Here is a 9,019-nt window from a genome sequence, read left to right as displayed (position 1 = left end):
TCAGAGCTCTCAGCTGAGTCGCATGTGATCACGAGGAGTTGAGCAGGTCCAGAGAGCCGGTTATGAAATCCACGAGAGCTGTTGACATAATCCTGAATGACATGAATCTGTTTGATTCATTCTTCTCCTTTTCATCTTCTTGGCGTGTGGTGCCTCATGTGGACACAACGTTCAGTGTTGTGTAACTGGTTTCCTGGAGGTTTGAGGTCCTCAGATGAACAACAGAGTCTCAGTCTGGATCTGCTCATCATGCGCTCCACAATCTATATCAGGGGTTTTACCTCGGAGGGGGGAGATGTCGCCGATCCATCAAATACAAACACGCCATTCATCGTCCTGAAGAACACACACGGACGTATTTAACTCCTTCTCTGCTGGGGGACACGCCCCCTTAAGACGAGCTCCTCCCACTGAACCTTCAACCTGTCTACCTGTGTCCTCGTTCTGATTCCACCTCAGCTCTCTGAGGTTCAGCTTGTGTTCCTGTTCACCCGTCAGGTCTACGTTTATGATCTGATGCAGAACCAGATGTTTTCATCACCGTGAGGATCCCCCCCCCCTCTTCCTTCTGTTTCATGGATTATGGTTATCTGCATCGTGGTGCATGCCTACTACTCATTATTCAACATGTCAGTCATATTCATTAAATGCCTGCAGTGTAACTACAGCTGTCGTCTTTTATTAAACTGGAAGGTGACAAAAACCTCTCCGTCCAATCAGAGGTCGGCTCTGAGAGTTGGGACAGCGAGGTGAGGACACGGGGAGGGGACCCTCAGGATGGATTGTCCTCAGACGAGGAAGAAGCTCTGCTTCCTCTCTTGGTCGCGCCACACAGATGTGTTTCCTCTTTAGTTCCTCTGAGCAGAAGAATGTGAAGCGCTTCCTTCATCCTCCGGAGGAAACATCTCGTTAAGACTCGGGGAGTTAATGAGGGTTAAGTGAAGCAAAGGGTCTCTGTGTTGTGGTCTCCTCTGAGGGATCAGACCCGGTTGGACATCAACAGTAATGTCCGGCACAGAGAGAGTAAACACAGGATTATTCAACAGATTAGGCCCCCAGCTGAGCCTCAAAGCCTCTGATCCTGAGACCATTAGTGTCCATGACCGAGACACTAACACCCAAATCCTGTTCCTGGAGCGCTCTGCTGCTCCAACACCTCCAGTGTTCCCCTCAGTCTGTTTCTGTCCGCCGTGGGTTGAAAGGTCAAAGTCCAGAGGAGGATCTGATCTGCTGGCATTCAGTCAAAACGGTCCAGCTTGAGCAGGACTGGGTCTGCCTTCCAGTAGTATGTTAATAGAGAGACACTTCCTGTGGTTGTTTTGACCACAAATCCCCCAAAATCCTCCAAATCCCTTCTGGGCTCATGGATATTAGGAAACTAAGCTAAGAACTGGGTTCAGACAAAGTGAAACACACACGGCATGATAGACAGCTCATTGGTTAAAGGTTTCACTTCCTGGTACCTATTGTGTGACCTGATGAACTGACCCGGAGTCTGTGGGCACCTTTCGAAACCGTTGTGTTCTTCTTGATGAACTTTATTTTGATGATGTTTGATATAAAAGGCTCAAAGGACAGATTTACAACGTGTTTTAAAGATGATTTAATCACGATGCAGCTTTTAGAAGTTCAAAGGTTGAGCATTTAAGATAAGATAAGGTTTCTGTGTCTGTAGTTTCTCACCGAGACGTTCCGGTTGGAAACAAACTGTTTACTCCGGCCTGGCAGGCGTTGAGAGAAAAGCCTTGTGTACCACCAGGAAACCGTTTGGGATAATCTGCTCTGAAAACAAGGGTTCCCAAACAGATCTGGATTAAAGGCTGGGGACAACATGGCCGCTGTTGTGAATACTACTTCTCATGGCGTAATAATATACACACACACACACACACACACATACACACACACACACATACACACACAGACAGACACACACACACAGACGAAGACATATATATATATACGTATATATATACATATATATATATGTATATGTATATATATATACATATATATATGTATATGTATATATACATATATATATATATATACATATATATATACATATACATATATATATATGTATATGTATATGTATATATATATACATATATATATATATATGTATATGTATATATATATGTATATGTATATGTATATATATATATATATATATATATATACATATATATATATGTCTTCGTCTGTGTGTGTGTCTGTCTGTGTGTGTATGTGTGTGTGTGTGTATGTGTGTGTCTGTGTGTGTGTGTGTGTGTGTGTATGTGTGTGTCTGTGTGTGTGTGTGTATGTGTGTTTGGATAATGTTCCAAACACAGGATCAGATTGAAGGTGGTCAGAGTTCCAAAAAACAACATTTACTTTTACAATCAAAACCAGTTCTCAAATCTTTATAACGACTTCCTGTGCGATGTTAAAGTACCCGTATTTATTTATTTATTCACCAGACCTTTCAGAGGGTCTGGTTCAGGTCTCAGAGGGTCTGGCTCAGGTCTCAGGGGGTTTGGTTCAGGTCTCAGAGGGTCTGGCTCAGGTCTCAGAGGGTCAGGTCTCAGAGGGTCAGGTCTCAGAGGGTCTGGATCAGGTCTCAGAGGATCTGGCTCAGGTCTCAGAGGGTCTAGTTCAGGTCTCAGAGGGTCTGGCTCAGGTCTCAGAGGATCTGGCTCATGTCTCAGAGGATCTGGCTCATGTCTCATAGGGTCTGGCTCAGGTCTCAGAGGGTCTGGTTCAGGTCTCAGAGGATCAGGTCTCAGAGGGTCTAGTTCATGTCTCAGAGGGTCTGGTTCAGGTCTCAGAGGGTCTGGCTCAGGTCTCAGAGGGTCAGGTCTCAGAGGGTCTAGTTCAGGTCTCAGAGGGTCTGGTTCAGGTCTCAGAGGGTCTGGCTCAGTTCTCAGAGGGTCTGGTTCAGGTCTCAGAGGGTCTGGCTCAGGTCTCAGAGGGTCTGGTTCAGGTCTCAGAGGGTCTAGTTCAGGTCTCAGAGGGTCTAGCTCAGGTCTCAGAGGGTCTGGTTCAGGTCTCAGAGGGTCTGGCTCAGGTCTCAGAGGGTCTGGCTCAGGTCTCAGAGGGTCAGGTCTCAGAGGGTCTGGATCAGTTCTCAGAGTGTCTGGTTCAGGTCTCAGAGGGTCTGGCCTTAAACAAGTCTTTGGGTCTGAACCCGGCTCCTTCACAGCGTGACTCACTGCACTTTAACTTTAGTCTTAAAAAGGATTTTAAGAGGCCAGAAAATGATTTTATTGTGTGTAAACGATGCATGTAAAGACTCCTTTATGACCACGTGGGCCTTCTGCCTCATAAAGTCTGTTTTATGGAGCAGAACTTTGTCCCACAAACAAACAACATAAATCAAACAACAGGACACTCTTGTCCTCTGGGGGCGCCGTGACGCTGTCCAGTTCAGGCTTTCTTTGTCCTTGAAGAGTCCCAACGAGGAATCCGTCAACTGAATTAAGCCACAAAATGTTCAAAGTAAAAAAGTATTTACACATTAAATCATACAATATAAAGAAAGAAAGAAAAACTAAATATCCCAAGGAATCGAGCCCTGCCGCGTTCTGCCCGACAGAACAAGTTGTCATGCTGCGATCCTGCTTTGCTCCGCCTCCATAGCGAGCGGCGCATGAACTCTTGTTTAATACATGTACCGGTACTTTTCATAACTAGCTGCTTTGGCATAATATGTAACACAAAGTAGTTATGAAAATAGTCTTTATTGGTCTTAGAGTTCATCACGTGGCTGCTGGTTGAAATTTAACCTCTTTAGGATGCTAAATGTGAAAGTTTCTGTTGCCTCTAACGGCTCTCAACATGGAGGCAACTGAGCCAGCTAACAGAGCTAACAGGTCTAACAGTGCTGACCTAGCTAACAGAGCTAACAGTGCTGACAGAGCTAACAGAGCTAACAGAGCTAACAGAGCTAACAGTGCTGACAGAGCTAACAGAGCTGACAGTGCTGACCTAGCTAACAGAGCTAACAGTGCTGACAGAGCTAACAGAGCTAACAGAGCTAACAGAGCTAACAGTGCTGACAGAGCTAACAGAGCTGACAGTGCTGACCTAGCTAACAGAGCTAACAGTGCTGACAGAGCTAACAGAGCTAACAGTGCTGACAGTGCGGCCAGAGCTAACAGTGCTGACAGAGCTAACATAGCTAACAGTGCTAACAGTGCTGACAGAGCTAACAGAGCTAATATAGCTAACAGATCTAACATTGCTGACAGAGTTAACAGTGCTAACAGTGCTGACAGAGCTAACATAGCGAACATGGCTAACAGTGCTGACAGAGCTAACAGAGGAAACAGAGTTAACATAGCTAACATATCTAACAGTGCTGACAGAGCTAACAGAGCTGACAGTGCTGACCTAGCTAACAGAGCTAACAGTGCTGACAGAGTTAACAGTGCTAACTGTGCTGACAGAGCTAACAGTGCTGATAGTGCGGACAGAGCTAACAGAGGTAACAGTGTTGACAGAGCTAACAAACTAACATTGCTGACAGAGCTAACAGAGCTAACAGTGCTGACAGTGCGGCCAGAGCTAACAGTGCTGACAGAGCTAACATAGCTAACAGTGCTAACAGTGCTGACAGAGCTAACAGAGCTAATATAGCTAACAGATCTAACAGTGCTGACAGAGCTAACAGAGCTAATATAGCTAACAGATCTAACATTGCTGACAGAGTTAACAGTGCTAACTGTGCTGACAGAGCTAACAGTGCTGATAGTGCGGACAGAGCTAACAGAGGTAACAGTGTTGACAGAGCTAACAAACTAACATTGCTGACAGAGCTAACATAGCTAACATAGCTAACATAGCTAACAGTGCTGACAGAGCTAACATAGGAAACAGAGAGTTAACAGAGCTAACAGTGCTAAGAGTGCTGACAGAGCTAACATAGCTAACATAGCTAACAGTGCTGACAGAGCTAACAGAGGAAACAGAGAGCTTTTGCCTGGAGACAGGGCTGTGATCCCGGTGGAGCTACAGAGAAGGGCTCCGGCTGCAGGTCGGGTGCTAAGAGGAGTGCGAAAACAAGGAAATACAAACCCCCGGTACCGGCGATCATAACGGGGAACGTGAGGTACTGATGAGCTAGGCGCGCTGGTTATGACCGAGAGGATCTTCCGTGAGTGCCGGACCACAGCGCGTCTGTGCCCGGCTTCAGGACTGTTGGAGCGGTCAGAGACGCTTTACTGGGCGCTAAGAAGAGAGGGGCGGGATTGCAGTGCATGTGAATCAGAGGTGGTGGCCCGACCACGTGTGTGAAGGAGCGTCTCTGTAGCCCGAACATTGAACTGTTAGCCGTGGGGATGCGCCCGTACTATCTGCCGAGGGAGTTCACGTCCGCCATTGTTGTTGCTGTTTATGTGCCGCCATCAGCTGACGCTGAGGAAGCAGTGGACACCATCCACTCTGTGTCTGGACTGCTGAACCAACAGCTGGGGGCTTTTCTGATGATCACTGGTGACTTTAATCACACCACCCTGGTTAAAGTTCTGCCAACTTTTCAGCAATATGTAGACTGCCCCACAAGGAACAATAGAACTCTGGACTTCCGATCACGACCTGGTCCTGCTGACACCCAAGTATGTTCCTCTGGTGAAGAGGCTGCCTGTGACCACCAGGACTGTGAGGAAGTGGTCTCTGGAGGCTGATGACGCCCTGCAGGACTGCTTCGAGTCAACGGACTGGGATGTGCTGTGTGGACCACATGGGGTGGACATCAACAGCATGACGGACTGTATCACAGAATACATCAAGTTCTGTGAACACACCACCATCCCATCCCCAACTGTGCGTTGCTTCCCCAACAACAAGCCCTGGATCACCAAGGACCTGAGGGCTCTTCTTAACAAGAAGAAAGCTGCTTTCAGGTCTGGGACAGGGATGAGCTAAGGAGAGTCCAGCGCAACCTGAAGGTGAAGTTCAGGGAGGGCAAGGATTCCTACAGAAAGAATCAGGTTTGCCCTGGTCCAGCCCCTTGATATGCTGCTATAGGCTTATAGGCTGCTGGGGGATGTTTTAGGATACACTGAGCACCTATCTCCTCTTCTCTCTCTCCTTATGGATGAATTGACATCTCTCCATTGCACCTTATTAACTCTGCTTCCTCCCCGGAGTCGTTGTGACTTCACGTCTCATAGGGTCCATTGGACCTGGAGGTGTCTGATGCTGGTCCTGGGCCCTGCCCCCTGACTCCTTTCCCCTGCTTCCTGTCCATTGGCCCTGCCTCCTTCGCCGTGTCTCATGCCTCAAGAGCCTGACCTCCTGCCTCATTGGCCCTGCCTGCCAGCTTGTGAGAAAAGCATTAAATATAAATGGATGGTTTCATTTCTTTTTCTTTGGTAGGTGACCTGATATAATAGATATAATGTCTTTCATGTAGTTCATTATCATAAATAATGGAGGACGGTCTCCTCCACAAAGGTATACATTATTTTTTATGTTTCTGATTGGCTAGTTTGTAACAGAAGACTATCTGTCTCTGTCACACAATTCAAATAAAGTGAAGATTTTAAACTGTTGACACAGAGACACGAGCGAATACCTGAAATTTAAATTATTGGAGGAAATATAATAATAAATCAGAACTACAAACTGGATGGATAAATAACTAAATTATTTCAGAACCAGATCAATGAGACCAAGAGAGGATCATTGTATATAATAACAATGAATACAAAAATAAATACAGAAATGAATAAATACACATTTTCTGTCACAATGCAGATTCTTTGACAGCAGCAGGTCTGTGATCATATCTGAACCTTCACAAAACCAAACAGCCCTCTGATACGAGACATTCTTGGTGTCTCAGAATGAAGTTCATTTATTAAAATCCGGCTCACGTCTTCAGAGCAGCTTGTTTTCTAAACCATCATGTTCTGGTCCCCCTCTCCGTCCGGAGACAAAAGAGGGACAGAAGAGGAGCGTCTGATTGGTCCTCACCGAGGTCACCGTGACCTCACAGGCTGCAGCTCTCTGGTGGAACCAGAGTCCACTTCAGACCCCCTGATGGACATTACAGAGAAGACATCTCCAGACCTCTATAGGGCCAGAGGACACGCCCCCTGATGGACATTACAGAGAAGACAGCTCCAGACCTCTATAGGGCCAGAGGACACGCCCCCTGATGGACATTACAGAGAAGACAGCTCCAGACCTCTATAGGGCCAGAGGACACGCCCCCTGATGGACATTACAGAGAAGACATCTCCAGACCTCTATAGGGCCAGAGGACACGCCCCCTGATGGACATTACAAAGAAGACAGCTCCAGACCTCAATAAAGTCATATTATTCAGTTCCCCATACAGCACCAGTCTCATCAAGTCAACGTGGTCCCCTGGCTGCTGATTTAAAACCTGTTGCCAGAAATGTGGGTGTAATGTTTGACTCTCAATTACATTTTGAATCACAGATCAAACAAATTGTTCAGTCCTGCTTCTTTCAATTAAGAATAATCTTAAAAATCAAACCCATATTGTCACGCTCAGATCTGGAAAATGGCTCAAGTCCTGGCCTCTAACAGACGGCTTCACGTGACTCCAGTCCTGGCCTCTAACAGACGGCATCACGTGACTCCAGTCCTGGCCTCTAACAGACGGCTTCACGTGACTCCAGTCCTGGCCTCTGACAGACGGCTTCACGTGACTCCAGTCCTGGCCTCTAACAGACGGCTTCACGTGACTCCAGTCCTGGCCTCTAACAGACGGCTTCACGTGACTCCAGTCCTGGCCTCTAACAGACGGCTTCACGTGACTCCAGTCCTGGCCTCTAACAGACTGCTTCACGTGACTCCAGTCCTGGCCTCTAACAGACGGCTTCACGTGACTCCAGTCCTGGCCTCTAACAGACGGCTTCACGTGACTCCAGTCCTGGCCTCTAACAGACGGCATCACATGACTCCAGTCCTGGCCTCTAACAGACGGCTTCACATGACTCCAGTCCTGGCCTCTAACAGACAGCTTCACATGACTCCAGTCCTGGCCTCTAACAGACGACATTACATGACTCCAGTCCTGGCCTCTAACAGACGGCATCACGTGACTCCAGTCCTGGCCTCTAACAGACGGCTTCACGTGACTCCAGTCCTGGCCTCTAACAGACAGCATCACATGACTCCAGTCCTGGCCTCTAACAGACGGCATCACGTGACTCCAGTCCTGGCCTCTAACAGACGGCATCACATGACTCCAGTCCTGGCCTCTAACAGACGGCTTCACATGACTCCAGTCCTGGCCTCTAATAGACGGCTTCACATGACTCCAATCCTGGCCTCTAACAGACGGCTTCACATGACTCCAGTCCTGGCCTCTAACAGACGGCTTCACATGACTCCAGTCCTGGCCTCTAACAGACGGCTTCACGTGACTCCAGTCCTGGCCTCTAACAGACGGCTTCACGTGACTCCAGTCCTGGCCTCTAACAGACGGCTTCACATGACTCCAGTCCTGGCCTCTAACAGACCTTCACATGACTCCAGTCCTGGCCTCTAACAGACGGCATCACATGACTCCATTCCTGGCCTCTAACAGACCTTCACATGACTCCAGTACTGGCCTCTAACAGACCTTCACATGACTCCAGTCCTGGCCTCTAACAGACCTTCACATGACTCCAGTCCTGGCCTCTAACATACCTTCACATGACTCCATTCCTGGCCTCTAACAGACCTTCACATGACTCCAGACCTGGCCTCTAACAGACGGCTTCACATGACTCCAGTCCTGGCCTCTAACAGACGGCTTCACATGACTCCAGTCCTGGCCTCTAACAGACCTTCACATGACTCCAGTCCTGGCCTCTAACAGACGGCTTCACATGACTCCAGTCCTGGCCTCTAACAGACCTTCACATGACTCCAGTCCTGGCCTCTAACAGACGGCTTCACATGACTCCAGTCCTGGCCTCTAACAGACCTTCACATGACTCCAGTCCTGGCCTCTAACATACCTTCACATGACTCCATTCCTGGCCTCTAACAGACCTTCACATGACTCCAG

The sequence above is a fragment of the Cyclopterus lumpus genome, chromosome 3 (assembly GCF_009769545.1).
Source record: "Cyclopterus lumpus isolate fCycLum1 chromosome 3, fCycLum1.pri, whole genome shotgun sequence".
Taxonomy (NCBI): domain Eukaryota; kingdom Metazoa; phylum Chordata; class Actinopteri; order Perciformes; family Cyclopteridae; genus Cyclopterus; species Cyclopterus lumpus.
The sequence above is the reverse complement of the archived record's forward strand: the minus strand, read 5'-3'. Positions refer to the sequence as shown.